This window comes from Chiloscyllium punctatum, chromosome 49 (genome assembly GCF_047496795.1).
Source record: "Chiloscyllium punctatum isolate Juve2018m chromosome 49, sChiPun1.3, whole genome shotgun sequence".
NCBI lineage: Eukaryota > Metazoa > Chordata > Chondrichthyes > Orectolobiformes > Hemiscylliidae > Chiloscyllium > Chiloscyllium punctatum.
Genome location: NC_092787.1, coordinates 33,689,010 through 33,707,618, shown reverse-complemented (window position 1 = coordinate 33,707,618; position 18,609 = coordinate 33,689,010).

Sequence of the window (18,609 nt, the reverse complement as noted above, 5' to 3'; positions counted from 1 at the left end):
TATTGATCGAGCTGGTCAGGTCCTAAAAGGTATATATGATGACTAGGTCTGCAGCTGTAGTGAGGGAAACAAACAAATGGGGAAAATAAATCTCATTGTTCGGCATTTCCCAGGTTCAGACACATCTGCCTATGGCAGTATCGGTAAGAGCAAATATTGCACAGTCATTTCAGAGACTAAACTTCGCCCTAATTTGACAGTACCCTCCATTGTGTTGAGTGCCATGATCATTATGCTAAATGGGACAGACTTCAAGCAGATGTAGGAACTCAAAGCAGGATATCAGGCACTGTGAGCCATCAATGGACCAGAATTACACTGCAGCACAAACTCAAATCTCACAGCCTGGCTCATCCTGCTCTCAACCATTACCATCAAGGCAAAGAATCAACTCTGGTTCAATGCAGACTGCAGGTTGGCATGTCAGACGCATGAATCAAGCAAACCTAAAAATGAGGTGCCAAACTGGTGAAGCTACTAAACAGGCCAAACAACATAAACATGGTAGTGTGGATGTGCAGAGGGATCTTGGAGTCCATGTACATAGATCCCTGAAAGCTGCCACCCAGGTGGATAGTGCCGTTAAGAAGGCATACAGTGTGTTAGGTTTCATTCATAGAGGGATTGAGCTCCAGAGCTACAATATCGTGCTGCAACTATACAAAATGCTGGTGCGGAATATTGTGTACAGTTCTGGTCCCCATATTTTGGGAAGGAATTGAAAGCATTGGAAAAGGTATAGAGGAGATTTACCAGGATGTTGCCTGGTCTGGAGGGAAGGTCTTATGAGGAAAGGCTGAGAGACTTGAACATAGAACATAGAACATAGAACAATACAGCACAGAACAGGCCCTTCGGCCCATGATGTTGTGCTGAACATTTGTCCTAGCTTAAGCACCCATCCATGTACCTATCCAATTGCCGCTTAAAGGTCGCCAATGATTCTGACTCTGCCACTCCCACAGGCAGCGCATTCCATGCCCCCACCACTCTCTGGGTAAAGAACCTACCCCTGACATCCCCCCTATACCTTCCACCCTTCACCTTAAATTTATGTCCCCTTGTAACACTCTGTTGTACCTGGGGAAAAAGTTTCTGACTGTCTACTCTATCTATTCCTCTGATCATCTTATAAACCTCTATCAAGTCACCCCTCATCTTTCGTCGTTCCAACGAGAAAAGGCCAAGAACTCTCAACCTATCCTCGTACGACCTATTCTCCATTCCAGGCAACATTCTGGTAAATTTTCTCTGTACCCTCTCCAAAGCTTCCACATCTTTCTTAAAGTGAGGTGACCAGAACTGCACACAGTACTCCAAATGTGACCTAACCAAGGTCCTGTACAGCTGCAACATCACTTCACGACTCTTGAATTCAACCTGGTCTCATTGGCAAGAAGAAGGCTAAGAGGGGATTTGATAGAGACATACAAGATAATCAGAGGATTAGATAGGGTGGTCATTATCCGAGGATAATGACGTCAGCTTGTACGAGGGGGCATAACTACAAATTGACGGGTGATAGATTTAAGACAGATGTAGGTTCTTTATGCAGAGAGTGGTAAGGGCGTGGAATGCCCTACCTGCTAATGTAGTCAACTCAGCCACATTAGGGAGATTTAAACAATTCTTAGATAAGCACATGGATGATTTTGGGATAGTGTAGGGGGACAAGCTGAGAATAGTTCACAGGTTGACACAACATCGAGGGCCGAAGGGCCTGTTCTGCGCTATGGTCTGTTCTATCAAGAGACAAAGCTAAGCAGTTTCACAATCAATGGATCAGACCTAAGTGCTGCAGTTTTGTCACAGCCAATCATGATTGGTGACGGACAATTAAATAACTCCCTGAAGGAGGCGCCATAAAAATCATCAGCTTTACTGATTGTGAGCCCAACCCCACCATGCAAAAGATAAGACGACAACACTTGAAGCAACTTTCAGCTAGAAATGCCAAGTGGATGATTCATCTTGCCCTCCTCAAGAGGTCTCCAACTTCACAGATGCAAGTTTTCTGTCAGTTCGATTAATTTCCCATGACACTTGGAATATTGTGTCCAGTTCTGGTCGCCCTATTATAGGAAAGATACACAGGCTTTGGAGAGGGTGCAAAGAAGGTTTACCAGGATGCTGCCTGGAAGAGAGGTTGAATAAGCTCGGACTTTTCTCTTTGGAGAGAAGGAGGAAGGGAGGAGACCTGATCGAGGTATACAAGATAATGAGTGGAATAGATAGAGTCAATAGCCAGAGATTTTACCCCAGGGCAGGATTGACTGGTACAAGGAGTCGTCGTTAGTCGATATTAGGAGGAAGGTGCAAAGGAGATGTCAGAGGTAGGTTCTTTACGCAGAGCGTTGTGAATGTATGGAATGCGTTGCCAGCGGTGGTGGTGGAAGCAGAGTCATTAGAGACATTTAAGTGACTGCTAGACATGCACATGGAGAGCAGTGAGTTGAGGGGTGCGTAGGTTAAGTTATTATATTTTACATTAGGATTAAACCTCTGCACAACACCGTGGGCCAAAGGGTCTGTTCTGTGCTATACTTTTCTATGTTCTATATTAAGAAATGGACGAATTGTGCAAAGACTATGGGCCCTGCCGATATTCTGGCAATAGTACTGATAATTTGTGCTTCAGAACTTGCTGCCCACCACCCAAATTGTTTCAGTACTGCTATAACACTGGCATCAGCTGACAAAAATCAAGGCAGATCCAAACCAGCCAATTTCCCCTCCATCAGTTGACTTCTGATCATCAATAAAACATTATGTGGCAGCATCTGCTCAGCAGTAGCCTGCTCAGTGACACCCAGTTTGGATTCCACGAGGACCATTCAGTTACTGAGCTTGTTACAGACTTGATTCACAAATTGACAAATGGCTGTATTCCAGAGGTAAGGTTAGAGTGACAGCTCAGTCCCATGCCAAAACAAACTATTTCCATTTCAATGACATCACCTGACTCCACCCGAGTCTCAACTAATTTGCTGAAACTCTCATCCATTCCTGTGCTACCTAAGACTTAACTATCGAACAGCCCCCTAGGCAGCCTCCTACATTCAAACTCTCTGTGATCTCGTGCTCACTTGTATCTAAACCTTTTAATCCTTCAAAAGCTTCTTATTTGTCAGCAACACTTTAAAATTCTCACTCTTGATTTAATTCTTGGCTGTGACGATCCCTCTCTCCCTGCAGCACACAGTCTCTTAGACCTCGACAACTGATTTAGTTTCAGACTCCAACAATGTGTTTATTGCTTGCTTCACTTGAAGCAACTTTCAGCTAGAAATGCCAAGTGGATGATTCATCTTGGCCTCCCCAAGAGGTCTCCAACTTCACAGATGCAAGTTTTCTGTCGTAGATGCATGTGGCTGTTTCTGCAGTTGCCAAGGCAACAGAATCTGGAATTCACACCATAAACCTGTCAGGTTTGCTTCCCTCCTTGAAGACATTCCTGAAAACCTGCTTATTTGGTCATCCTTTTGGTCACCTGACGATATTTTTTGTTCATTTGGGGGATTTGGGCATGGCTGGCTAGCATTGATAGTGCGTCCCTATTTGCCCCTGAGAAAGTGGGGATGAGCTGCCTTCTTGAATCGCTGCAGTCCACATGCTGTGGGTTGATACACAATGCCAGGAGGGTGGGGATTCCAGGATTTTGACACAACTCCTGTGAAGGAGCGGCAGTATATTTCCAAGTCAGGATAGAGAATGCCTTGGAGGGGAACTTGCAGGTAGTGGTGTTCCCAAGTACCTGCTGCCCTTGTCCTGCTAGATGGAAGTGGTCGTGGGTTTGGAAGGTGCTGTCGAAGGATCTTTGTTGAATTTCTCAACAAATAGTATCTCTACTTGTGGCCTCATATCAAAAGTTTCTTGATTATATTCTTGTGAAATTATAAACATTATAAGAATACTAATTGCTGTTTTTTTGGACATATATCATTAACTCTTCACTATCTTTGGTGAATGGTCTGAAAATCCTTATCACAACATGCACATCAGCAGCACAAGAAGATCAAACATCACTTTATCCACAGGCAACCAGGCTTTGGAAATTATCGCTGGTATCTGTGGAGAGAGAAACACAGTTAATGTTTCAGTGAGTGTAAAATGGATTGTTGGGAATGAAAATAGTGCAAAACTTTAATGGTCAGAAATGTAAAGGAAATGGTTTCTCACGCTGGAAAAAGTATTTCTGTCTGTGAAAGATACTGGGGGAAAATGAGTCTGGTAAGAGAGTAGCACAAGGTCAGGGGTGGGTGGCAGTCGAAAGCTGATTTACATAAGGTCTGTGAAAGTAACAGTAAAATAATAAACAGTGATAAAATACACCCATTATTAGAGAGTGAGGAAGTTAAGCATTGACAAAAAGGTGACCAGGGAGCACAGGTGAATCAGAGCAGTGTTACCTGTTCTGATCCACCACTCTGGGAAACAAATCCAGAAGAAACAAATATTTCTCTTGGTCTCAATTTGCTCTGTGTAAATTCTCCCTGAACATATTGTGTAAGGGAAGACTGCACATATGTCCCACTGAATCCTATCCCCTACAAAGTTGGCTGCCATGCAAGTGTCCCGCAGGTCATTGCCCCGAATAAAGGTGGTAGTGACTTGGGCCTATCACCATCTGAGACAAACAGGAGGCTGGAAGGACAAAGCAATCCAGACTGCATTCAGAGGTGAAGAAGTCAACATTTCAGGGATAACGCTCTTCCACGTTCCGAAGAATGGTTGTATCCAAAATATTAACTTCTCCATCTCGATGCTGCCTGTGTTCTTCTAGTATCCTGCTTGTCTACTTTGGATTCCAGCACCTGCAGTTTTTTGTCTCCAACGATATCTGAGGTGTTATTGCATTCACTGCAAACATGGGGCTGGGAGTTTCATATTTGTGTTTTTGACGTGCAGCAAGTTTCTGTGAAACTTCTCAGCCCATACTAGTATCATTTCCCTTCCACTTTCTCCTGTTAACTGTGTTTGATGTGTCCTATACCTTTTGCAAGTGCCCATACCTTGGTCACAGCAACACTGCACCGTGCATGAGGACGATCACGTGGTTTACTATAGATCACTCCTATTGGATGGAGGTCCAGCCTCTGCCCTCCAGTGCCACTGTCTATCCTCCTATTGGTTCCAAGCTGACATAAATCACCTGGACCCAAAGGCAATTCTTCCTGCTCCAGGTATGAGCATTCATCCTGAAATGGGAAGAAATGTGTAATTCCTGATTCACCTAATCTATGGCAATAACAACAACTACTGGCATTGTATAGAAACTTTCACATTGTCAAAACTCCTAAGGTGCTTCACAGATGATCAAAACATTGATTGAAGAAACCAATTTTAAGATACATCTTAAAGAAGGTTAAAAATGGTCAGGGGGAGAATTCCAGAGGCTTGCGTCCTCAGCATTTCCAATTGTGGAGCGATGTAGGTGGGATGGGTTGAAAGGGGAACAGAGAAAAGGGAATTTGAGGAGAGCAGCGAGTGCAAGAGGTCTTATGGACAGAGAAGGTTCCAGTCTTTCCATCATAGAGAGTGTGACTGCCTCATGGAGTTTCAAGCGTGGCTCTTCAATGGCTCCATGCAAGTGATGATTCCAGCACTCAAAGAGATTTGTGACTATGACCGACAGATCTTGTATTCAAGGGCTTAAAAAAACCACTGATATCCACCAAACAGGTCTGAGGTAGAGTTGGGCAATCATAAGATTCTGCTACAGGAGGGATAACTGGGAAGCGATAACCCCATACGCAACTCTCCCCCTTCTCACTATTTTCACTCCCAAACTGAGGGAATACCTGACAAAGCACCTGGAATACCACCAGAAATTCCTGTCCCACAACAGCTGTGTTTGATCCTGAACAAGGGGTAGTGGAACAATCCTTAATGAGACCTCTGGAAGCTCTGAAACTCTGGGTGAAGTTGGAAGCATCTGGACTGCAAACTGATCAAATGCTTGTGTGCATTGTGAGGAGGGTAGATGGGTTGACAATATATTCTGTTTCCTCTTTAAGTAGACACATGAGATAAAAGGATTAGAATTACTTCCAACTTGCATACTCTCATGTCCCAGGGCCAGCTCCCCAATTCACTGGTTTTATGCTGAAATTTTATGATGTTGACAACAAGATAAGTTTTGACGTTTAATTTGATTATTAGAAGCTAACATCGATTTTCATTGGAATCTCACATGTGCAGTACAGTAGGTTATCAAACCTTAGAAAACAGTTTGGAAAGAAGACAAATTAGAGATCCTGGGATTTTAATTTGGGTTTCATAAGGCTTCCTTAGTTAAAAGCTAAAGATAGCTCTGAAAGCTGCTTTCTTGCCAAGCACTGAAATGTTGGTGAAATAAATGACAACAGATGTAACAGCCCTGAAGTAAGATGAAAACAGAATAGTAATGAATATGCAGAATGTGACATGATTAAGGGATGGGAAGTATTTTTCACCGGAGCTGGAACTGAGTACAGGTTGGGGTTAATCAGATAAGAACAAGGATTAAAAAAAAATCCAAGACATGCCTGTGCAGTGGAGAGCAAATGGAATCAGAAGACGGAGACCAAAGAAAGAAAGAGGTTGAAGATCAAGGCTGCAAAGGCTACAAGAAGCCCTTTTAGTGTTCTGCTATCTACTTATTGAAGTGAGCAGCATAACCCACGGAAACACTGCCTGTCTTTGTCACTGTAATTTACACACAAGCATTTGATCAATTACAGTTTGCATTCCAGATGCTTCCAATTGCTTCTCCCTGGTGTGTCCTGTAGGCTTCCACAGAGGCAGAGACCATCTTCTCAAATCCCTGCTGTCACTGCTCAGGTGATTTTCATCTTCACCCAGAGTTTCAGAGCCTCAAGAACAGATCAACTTTTACTGACTTTGTCTCAACAAAGCTGATAGTTGACTCACAACCTAGTGCTGCAGCCAAGTCTGCTCTTTCCTGAAAAGGAGTGCAGACCAGAAACTAAGTTGATGCTGAATATCAATCCAGACTGAGAGCTATTGGTGGGTGAACAGTTGAGGGAATGTTCAATGCCCAGGGAGGGCACAGTTTGTGTTGGTGTTAGGAAGTGTTCATTCTGGAAGTTTCAATCTCAAACAGTGGCCATTAATTTATTACTTTGCTGCTGTGCTTTTCCCATTTTTGCTTTTACAAATCAAATTAAGTGTGCACATTGTAAGGCCATAATATATCAGAGCAGAATGAGGCCATTCAGCCTATCATTCAGTCAATGCTGATTCATTTGTCAACTCCATTCTCCTGCCTTCTCCCCGTAACCCTGTGATCCCTTTACTAATCAACCTCTATTTTAAATATACTTAATAACTTGGCATCCACAGCCATCTGCAGCCAAGAGTCTGACAGATTCACCACCCTCTGGCTGAAGAAAGTCCTCCTTATCTCAGTTCTAAACATGTCGTTCTGTCCCTCTGAAGCTGTACTCTCGGATTCGAGTTTTTCCTCCTTGACATTCACTCTACCTCGCTGTATCCTTTAAGTTTCAATAGGATTCTCACTAATCCACATGAACTCCATTGAATACAGACCCAGAGTTCTCACGTCCTCCACATTTGACAAGCCTATCATCACTGGGATCAATCTCAACTTCCAATGCCAGCACATCATTCCTTAGATATGGGGCAAATAACTGCTCACAGTATTCCAAACACAATCTGACCAGGGACTTATACAGCCTCCTTCCTCAACTGCAATAAATGCAAGAATGAGGCAGTCAGTTCCCTCTAGCTGAAGTTATTCCACCTTACCTCTGTAATAAAGTGTTGTTCTTTCACACTGAAGCTGTACTCTTGGGTTCTAGTCTCTCCTACACAGAGCAAACTTTTCTCCATGTCCACCCTGTCCCAGCCTCTTACCATCATTTACATTTCATAGAACATAGAACATAGAAAAATACAGCACAGTACAGGCCCTTTGGCCCTCGATGTTGCGCCGATCCAAGCCCACCTAACCTACACTAGCCCACTATCCTCCATATGCCTATCCAATGCCCGTTTAAATGCCCATAAAGAGGGAGATTCCACCACTGCTACTGGCAGGGCATTCCATGAACTCACGACTTGCTGAGTAAAGAATCTACCTCTAGCATCTGTCCTATACCTACCACCCCTTAATTTAAAGCTATGCCCCCTCGTAATAGCTGACTCCATATGTGGAAAAAGGTTCTCATGGTCAACCCTATCTAAACCCCTAATCATCTTGTACACCTCTATCAAGTCACCCCTAAACCTTATTTTCTCCAATGAAAACAGCCCCAAGTGCCTCAGCCTTTCCTCACACGATCTTCCTACCACACCAGGCAACATCCTGGTAAACCTCTTCTGCACCCGTTCCAGTGCCTCCACATCCTTCCTATAGTATGGCGACCAAACCTGCACACAATATTCCAGATGCGGCCGCACCAGAGTCTTATACAACTACAACATGACCTCAGGACTCCGGAACTCAATTCCTCTACCAATAAAAGCCAGTACGCCATATGCCTTCTTCACCGCACTATTTACCTGGGTGGCAACTTTCAGAGATCTGTGAAATGGACACCAAGATCCCACTGCTCATCCACACTACCAATTAGCCCAGACCATTAGCCCAGTACCCCATCTTTTTGTTACTCATACCAAAGTGAATCACTTCACACTTACCCACATTGAACTCCATTTGCCACCTTTCTGCCCAGCTCTGCAGCTTATCTATATCCCGCTGTAACCTGACACATCGTTCCTCACTGTCAACAACTTCACCGACTTTCGTATCATCCGCAAACTTGCTCACCCAACCTTCTAGCCCCTCCTCCAGGACATTTATAAAAATGACAAACAGCAATGGTCCCAAAACAGATCCTTGCGGAACACCGCTAGTAACTGCACTCCAAGATGAACCTTTACCATCAACTACTACCCTCTGTCTTCTTCCAGCCAGCCAATTCCTAATCCAAACCTCCAACTCACCCCCAATGCCATACCTCCATATTTTTTGCAGTAGCCTACCATGGGGAACCTTATCAAACGCCTTACTAAAATCCATATACACCACATCTACCGCTTTACTCTCGTCCACATCCTTAGTCACCTTCTCAAAGAATTCAATAAGGTTTGTTTCAACAAGATTCTCCAGTCATCCTTCCCTAGAGACCTGAATTGATTTGGCTACTTTTGGAATAATGTACTGAATTCTGATCTCCCTATTCTAAGGAATATGTGTTAAACTTGAATGAGTGCAAAAGAGATTAACAAGGTTGTTGTTGAGGCTGGGGAGTTTGAGCTCTGGGATGGGCTGTTCTGCCTGAAGTAACAAAGATTGAAGGGTGATATTATCGATATTTATCATGTCAGGGGACAGGGAGAGGATGAATATTCAAGGTATTTTTCCCAGGGTATGTGAGTCCAACAGTAGAGGGCATAGGTTTAAGGTGAGAGGAGAAAGATATAAAAGGGATCTAAGAGGCAATCTTTTCATGCAGAAGGTGGTATGTAATGTTGTGAAGAGAAGGTCGATTCTTCTCTGATAATTGAAACCAAAACACCCAGAGAGTTCACCTCACCTCATAATCTGATAAAGAATTATAACAAGTGGTATAATCTGCCACTCATCCCCCAGCATGTTATAAAGGAGGGATTAAATGAAATGAAATCCTTTCACTCACTCGACACTCAAGAAGTAACAATTTATTTATCTATCGCCAACAGAATTACTAAATAAAAGAACAATTCCTCTCTAACTACTTATTCCTAAATAAAATACATTTCTTATATTATGTTGTTCCAATAACACAGGTCCCAGTTATATACATCCAACTAATAAGGAAACAATAACTTAAAACTTAGTCTCTCAAAGTTCACACAGAATGCGTCTTACTGAACTTTATGTGTCTTCTTCCACCACTTTCCTCTGTCCAAAATACCTTCGCAGTCATTTTCTGGAGTCAAGAATATTGTCTAAGTGTGCCAGTATCTTCATAAATAAATGGTGACTTCTTTTGTCCTGAGAGATGGAAAGTTCTTAACTCTTCAGGTAGCAGTTGTCTCTCCGTCAATTTCCAAAATTCCCTCATTTTTATATCCGTGATGATAGAACCATATTTAGATTAGATTACCTACAGTGTGGAAACAGGCACTTTGGCCCAACAGGTCCACACCGATGAGTAAACCACCCATACCTATTCCCCTACACTACACTTACCCCTGACTAATGCAGCTAACACTATGGGACAACTTAGCATGGCCAATTCACCTAATCTGTGCATTTTTGGATTGTGGAAGGAAACTGGAGCAATCGGAGAAAACGCACGTAGACATGAGGAGAATGAGCAAACTCTACAAAGACAGTTGTCCATGGCAGGAATCAAACCCAGGTCCCTGGTGCTGTGAGGCAGAAGTGCTAACCACTGAGCCACCATGCGCCCTATTTCTTACATAGGATTGGTTCTTTGTCGTCAAAACCACCAGATTTTAATTTAAATAGCTTTCAATCTCTAAGTGTTTAGTTTAAATTAATTGGCTAAATTTGAAAAAAACTTGTTGTCATGGTAAAAATGCTGCTTTCTTGTTCAATACAAGATGGTTGAATCTAATCGCCAGCAATTTAACTGCCATATTAACTCAAAGCACCAATAGGAGCACCAACTTTTGATGGGACCATGCAAGACTTTCCCCCATTTTACAATTTTATCATTTTTACACACCAACTTCAGAACAATATCCCCCCCTTAAGAAAAAAATGAACGATCAAGATGAAAAGGTTGCTTCAAGTCTTTTCTCTCTAAATCTTAACACCATTATTGCGAGGTATATAGGTCAGTAATCTAAGTCCCACATTTCATAATAATTCTACACACTATGGGCGGCACGGTGGCACAGTGGTTAGCACTGCTGCCTCACAGCGCCAGAGACCCGGGTTCAATTCCCGCCTCAGGCGACTGACTGTGTGGAGTTTGCACATTCTCCCCGTGTCTGCGTGGGTTTCCTCCGGGTGCTCCGGTTTCCTCCCACACTCCAAAGATGTGCAGGTCAGGTGAATTGGCCATACTAAATTGCCCGCAGTGTTAGGTAAGGGGAAAATGTAGGGGTATGGGTGGGTTGCGCTTCGGCGGGGCGGTATGGACTTGTTGGGCCGAAGGGCCTGTTTCCACACTGTAAGTAATCTAATCTAATCTAACTTATGTACCATTTTTCTTTTAAACCCGTGATAAAGCATCTGCAATAATATTTTTACGAACCACAACATGCACAATCTGTAAATTAAAAGCCTGTAATATATAAAACAAGTGAAATACTCTTGTATGTTTGTCCTTATTTTTTTCCAAAATGATGAGAGGGTTATGGGCTGTGCACATAACTGTCTCTGATACATTGTTCATAACATAACCGTTAAAATGTTGGAAGGCCAGTAACAAATTCAATAACTCTTTTTTTGATGATGGAGTATTTTCTTTGGTGCATATTGAGTTTTATTGACTCTCTTTGATAAAAGCACTTGCCAATAGTCACTAAGTAAGTCCAACTTTGTAATATCAGTGGCTTGTCCTACTTTTTCCATACAATCCTTTAGCCGTAGAATTGCATCTGAGTCTGTTTTACTTCTCACATTGACCTTCTGAAACTTCACGCAGAATCGTTGAGTAGCATCAGGCTTCAGAACCAATATGACCAGCGAACTCTGCTTGCTTTGGTTTGGATTGATGATGTCTTCCTGAAGCATCGCTTCCACTTCCTTCTGTACCTCTGCTGCTTGAACAGGATTAAGCTTATGGGGTGTTGTTTTATCAGAACTGTATCCCCAACATCAGCCACATGCACTATCGTAATAGTCTTCCCATTTTGTTTCGATATATGTTCTCATATAGCTTAACAAACAAGATAAGTGATTGATATTTGAGTGGGTGTGTTCTAGACCCCAGGCCCTACAAAGTAGGGCCTCCCTCCCATCCTCCTCCTCTAACCTAACTTTAAAGTCCACAGGTAAGCTACTTGTTTTGGAGACTAAATGTAGAGTAATGGCAGCGCAGGCAGTGGAATGTTCCTCCTGCAGGATGTTTGAGGTAGGGGTGACCACCGATGCTCCTGCCAACTTCATCTGCAGGAAATGCAGCCAACTCCTGCTCCTCACAGAACGCATTAGGGAACTGGAGCTGGAGTTGGATGAACTGAGGATTATTCGAGAGGCTGAGAGGGTGATAGATAGAAGTTACAGGGACATAGGTACTCCAGAGGTAGTTGGGTAACAGTTAGAGGTGGGAAGGGGAGGAAGCAGGCAGTGCAGGGATCCCATGTGGTCGTTCCCCTCAACAATAAGTATACCGTTTTGGATACTGTTCGGGGGGATGGCCTAGCAGGGGTAAGCTGCAGTGACTGGGTCTCTGGCATGAGGTCCGGCTCTGAGGCCCAGAAGGGAAAGGGGGACAGGAGGAGAGCACTAGTTATAGGAGACTCTATAGTTAGAGGGACAGACAGGCGGTTCTGTGGACATGGGCGAGACTCTCGGATGGTTTGTTGCCTCCCAGGTGCCAGGGTCCAAGACGTCTTGGACCATGTCTTCAGAATCCTTAAGGGGGAGGGTGTGCAGCCAGAAGTCGTGGTGCACGTTGGCACCAACAACACAGGTAGGAAGAGGGGTAGGGAGGTCATTCAGGAGCTCAGGGAGTTAGGCTGGAAGCTAAAAGCTAGGACGGACAGAGTCGTCATCTCTGGATTGTTGCCGGTGCCACGTGACAGTGAGGCAAGGAATAGGGAGAGAGTGCAGTTGAACACGTGGCTGCAAGGATGGGGTAGAAGGGAGGGCTTCAGGCATTTGGACAATTGGACTGCATTCTGGGGAAGATGGGACCTGTACAAACAGGACGGGTTGCACCTGAACCAGAAGGGCACCAATATCCTGGGGGGTAGGTTTGCTAGCATTCTTTGGGGTGGGGGGTGGGGTTAAACTAATTTGGCAGGGGGATGGCATCTGGACTTATAGTCCAGTAAGTAGGCTAGCTGTTTGTCAGGATGTCCAAGAATGTAGGGAGGCTGTGGAGAAGGTAGCACTGACAGGGAATACTTGTGGACACAGAGAGGGGTTCAAGTGTGTATACTTCAACGCAAGGAGTATCAGAAATAAGGTGGGTGAACTTAAGGTACCTGGGACCACGATGTTGTGGCCATCACGGAAACGTGGATAGAAGAGGGATAGAATGGTTGTTGGAGGTTCCTGGTTACAGATGTGTGTGTGTGTGTGTGTGTATGTGTGTGTGAGTGTGTGTGTGTGTGTGTATGTGTGTGTGAGTGGCTGTGTGTGTGTGTTTGTGTATGTGTGTCTGTGTGTGTGTCTGTGTGTGTGTATATGTATGTGTGTGTGTATGTGTGTGTGTATGTGTGTGTGTGAGTGTGTGTGTGTGTGTCTCTGTGTGTGTCTGTGTGTGTGTCTGTGTGTGTGTCTGTGTGTGTCTGTGTATGTGTGTGTGTATGCGTGTGTGTGTGTGTGTGTCTCTGTGTGTGTCTGTGTGTGTGTCTGTGTGTGTCTGTGTATGTGTGTGTGTATGCGTGTGTATGTGTGTGTATGTGTGTGTGTGTGTGTGTCTGTGTATGTGTGTGTGTGTATGTGTGTGTGTCTGTGTGTGTGAGTGTGTGTGTGTACGTGTGTGTGTGTCTGTGTGTATGTGTGTGTGTGTCTGTGTGTGTGTGTATGTGTGTGTGTGTGTGTGTTCCTATTGGACACAACATGGGCTTGAAGGTCAGAGATATAAGGTAGTGATGGAGAGTTGCTTTTCAGATTGGATCCAGTAACCAGCCGTGTGCCACAAGAACTGCTGGGTCCACTGCTTTTCATTATTTACAGAAATAATTGACATGATAACTTCAGAGGCACGGTTAATAAGTTTACAGATGCCATCAAATTAGTTAGCTTACTGGACAACGAAGAAGGTTATCTCAGCATACAATGGGACCTTGATCAGACGGGCTCATGAGCCAAGGAGTGGCAGAAGGAGTTTAATTGAAATAAATGTTAGGTTTTGTATTTTGCTCTGTTAAAGCAGGCTAAGACTTATACAATTAATGGGAATGCCCTTAGGAGTGTTGTTGAGAAAGCGAGACTGAGGGGTGCATATGCATAGTTCGGTGAAAATGGAGTCACAGATAGACGGGATGGTGAAGAACATGTTTGACACGCCTGTCTTCATCGTTCAGAGCATTGAATACAGGAGTTGGGAGTCATTTTGCCGCTGTGCAGGACATTGGTGAGGCCAGTTTGAGTATACTGCATACAATTGGTTCCCTCTGCTAAATAAGTATGAGGTTTTTAAGCATGTGAGGATGCAGAAACGTTTCAAAAGGATATGCCAGATTGGAGAGTTTGAGTTAAAGGGTGGGACTGGATAGGCTGGGGTGGTTTTCCCTGGAACATTAAAGGCTGAGGGGTCATATTATAGATGTTTGTGAATTTAGGAGGGGCATAGATAGTGTGAGTAACAAGATCATTTCCTCAGGATAAGGGAGTCCAAAACTAGAGGGAACAGGTTTAAGGTGAGAGGGGAAAGATTTTAAAGGGACCAGAGATACAGCTTTTCAAACATTGGATAGTGTGTGTATGGAATGAGCTGTGAGAGGAAGTGGTGAGCTGATACAATTCCACATTTAAAAGGCATCTGGATAAAAATATTAATAGGAAAGGTTTACGGGGATATGAGGCAAATGCTGGCAAATGTGACGAGATAGGGCTGTAAGTTTGCTCACTGAGCTGGAAGGTTTGGTTTCAGATGTTTCGTCACTATGCTAGGTAACATCATCAGTGAGCCTCCGGTGAAGTGCTGGTGGGATGTCCCGCTTTCTATAGCTGGTCTTGGTCTCTTAAGGTGGGTGATATCATTTCCAGTTCTTTTTCTCAGAGGTTGATAAATGAGGTCCAAATTCACAAAAGAGGAATAGAACATCAACAGTCTCCCCTTCCTAGATGTCACAGTGGAACAAAGAGTCATGGAGAATTTTAGACCAACATCTACAGGAAAGCAACATGCACAGAGCTTAGCTACTTAACTACAGAAGCAATTATCCCAACACCCACAAATGGAGATGCATCAGGACATTATTTAAATGGGCCACAACATACTGCAGCATCCAGGAAGTAAGAGCAGCAAAAGAAAAATATTTATACAGCATACTCAAGAAGAATGAGTAACCAAGGAGTACAGTCCACCGATTCCTTAACAACAGATCCAAACAAGTAGACAATGCACACCTGGAAACTCTGGTGACATTACCATGCATCAAAGTCTTCTCTGAAATGACGACGAGACTACTCAGACCCCTTGGCATCATGGTAGCCCACATCACCACCTGAACAGACCAAGACACATGAATAGAAAGCGAGGATACCACCAGTGCTTCACCGGAGGTTCACTGATGATGTTACCTAGCATGGTGACGAAACTTCTGAAAACAAACCTCCCAGCTCCGTGAGCAAACCTACAACCTGAAACTCAAACTGAGATACAAATCTTCTCAAAAAATGGACTCGATCGGATTCCCATATCTCATCTGTATGGACACGTTGGACTAAAGTGTCTGTTTCCATGAACCTATGAGAGCATTAAGAAGAAATTCTCAAAGGTCCTTTCGAGTGGGTATTCTCTTCCCCATATGTTTTTGATGCTTCTCTGTTTACATTTAATCAAAGCTGATTCAATTAAATATTAAAAACAGTCAAATGAGTCATGTATAATCAGATATAGATATGAAAGTGGGACTGAGGCCACAACTTCATCAATCAAAATTTAGTACCTGATGGAGCAGACTAAAAGCATCTACTGACCCACTCCTGCTCCTCAGTCCTGTGTTTTTATGTTTCATTCAGCCTCTCAAATCTGGTGACAGGAGCAGTTGAAGGCCACTTACTCTGAGAACCTGATGCCCAGGAACCAAGGAAACCATTCACCCCCTCCAGACTGTCATTCACGGTTTGGGGTAGTTTGGATAATGTCATTGGAAAACCCAAGCTGGGTACAAGAATGGTCCCTCATATCTCTTTACAGAGATTCCCCTCCCTGCCTCATGTGCTTCATTTGTTGGTCATGTTGTAGATCCAGATTCATTGTGGATACAGCTTCCATACCTCACCGAGAGATGGATCACAAAATCTTCTGGTCTCCCTGAGTGCAACATTCAATAACAGATCTTCCAGGAAAATAGCACCCACTAACTTTTCAATAACTGAATATGAGTAAATAAGGAATAGGATGAGGTGGTTAAGCACCCCAACCCTCAAGCCTGCCTTGCCCTTCAATAACATCATGGCTGGTCTGCTCTTTGTCTCAAATCCTCTTTAATACCTCATTCATCATAGCCCTCAACACACTGACAGGTCAAAATCCATCTACCTCCTCTTTAAGTACTTTCAGTAATCTAGATCCCCAGACTCTCAGACAAAGCACATTCCTGACATCACTACTCTCTGTTTGAAAAAAAAACTCCCTGCCCTACACCATGACCTATTGTTATGAGCAAAGGTGGTGAACACAAAGGCTCAGTAGGTGATATCAAGGAAGAATTTGATTCAGGAGCAGAGCAAATGGAGCAGAGCTAACTTGCACTAAATGATAATCAGTTGTAAACTGTCCATGAGTTGGAATGATTTAAAGCAGAAAGGAAGATGTTTCTGGTTCATGGTGATCAATTCTCTCAGTCTGAGATATTTCTGTGAGAGATCTTCAGGATCTCTTCCTCAGCATAAACATCTTCAGCTGCTTCATCAATGTCTTTCCCCCATCATAAGACAGAAGCGGGGATGGTCACTGAAGATCCCACAATGTTCACATCAACGTGACATCCCTCAGCTCCTGAACCAGTCTGTGTCCATGTGCAGTAAGACCTGGACAACATTCAAGCAGCTTCTGTGAATATGTAGGTAACATTCATGCAATGGTACTGCTCGACACGGCACGTTTGATTTAATATATTTGATTTATTTATTGTCGTGTGTACCAAATTACAGTGTAAAGTTTTGATTATGAGCATAGTTACCAAGGAATTACAGATCAGAAAGACTTAGTCAGAGGCACACAGATTACATTGAACACGGGCACGAGGGGAGAGTGGTGTTTCCACAGTGAAAGAGGAGCTCATTCAGAAACTCAAGCTCAGTTCCCAGGAATATGAGGAAGCCATTCAGCCCATCTTAATTATTGGGAAAGAAGAGGGATAGACCACTTAGTCCGTTCACCCGATTACACAGGAAGAGAAGGTGTCCAGTGTTATGGTCCAGATCAGAGCCCCTCCAAAATATTTTAAGAAAGTCATCCAAACCCTCACATGTTCTTCTTTTCAAGGCCAATGTAAAATGCCTGTTTCAACTGCAGTGGGACTGTTCAAGCTACTGGCCATTAAGCAAAACACCATTCATTTAAACTCTGCAGATAAAATACTCCCAAAGAAAGAGGACATTCAAATAACTACTCTACTGGAAACCTGAACAGAATAATAGATACAGTGACTATTACTAATTAACAGTTCCAAGAGAGGAACCTCCCGTTAACACTTCCCTCTGCAAAAAGGAAAATTCAGTTGGAGATTCTCACATGCTGTTCTCCAATCCAGGAGGAAAAAGAAATCCAGAGGAAGTGCGGAGAGTGTGGCAGGCAGGAGACATTCACTGTTATATATAGATAAACATAACCGTACAGATGTAGCTAAAGAAATCCAGGTGTTTTCCTCCATCAGTTGTGATAGGCTTTTGTATTTAACAAATAAATCAGAGATATTATCATTTGGCGATATTTCATTAGGGGATATTTCAACATGCTCTTCAACTGCTCTCTGAACTTGGACTGAGTAGCCACATAAATGAATGTGTTTGTGCAGCAACTTAAATTTCTGAGCATATAGGCAACCTTTTCAAACATCTGATCAGAACTGACTATGGAATCACCAAAATCAAAAAAGTATATAATGTAAACAAACCACAGGAGGATGAAGGTGCCCGATATGGTAAAGAGTAAAATCATCGACTTCCTTCTGCTCTCCATCTCTTGGTCACTGTGTTTTTCATCTTTTTTGTGATGCTTCAGTCCCATACGGACTCGACTGGCCATTAAAATGTGTCTGACTGTCATAGCATTGAATAACAGAATTAAACCAAATGGTAATAATGGTGTTAAAACCTTTTCAAACATCCTAAATCCAATCCACCTTGGATCTCTAAAATAGATTTGCTTATTGGAACAGCGCCATTCTACATTGTTAATTACCCGTTTAGGTTTATATCTGAAGTAAATGGGAATGTTTTTTAAACATAGGAGAATGCCAGTTGTTGCTAGAACCACAGTCGCAGTTTTCTTGGTGCAATATTTCAATTTCAGTTTCCGGCAAGAAATGGCAACAAATCGATCAAAAGTGAAAGTCACGGTGAACCAGACAGAACAGTCTATGGCTACACGGATCACAACATAGAGGGGTCGACATATAGAAGTGAGCTTCACGACATTCAATGGGAAATAATAATTATTGATTCGACGGAGTACGATCTCAGTGATAATGACCAGGAGATCCATCAATGCCATCGCCACCAGGTAGCGAGTGGTGGAAGTGGAAAGTCCACACTTCCCCTGGGACAGGATCACA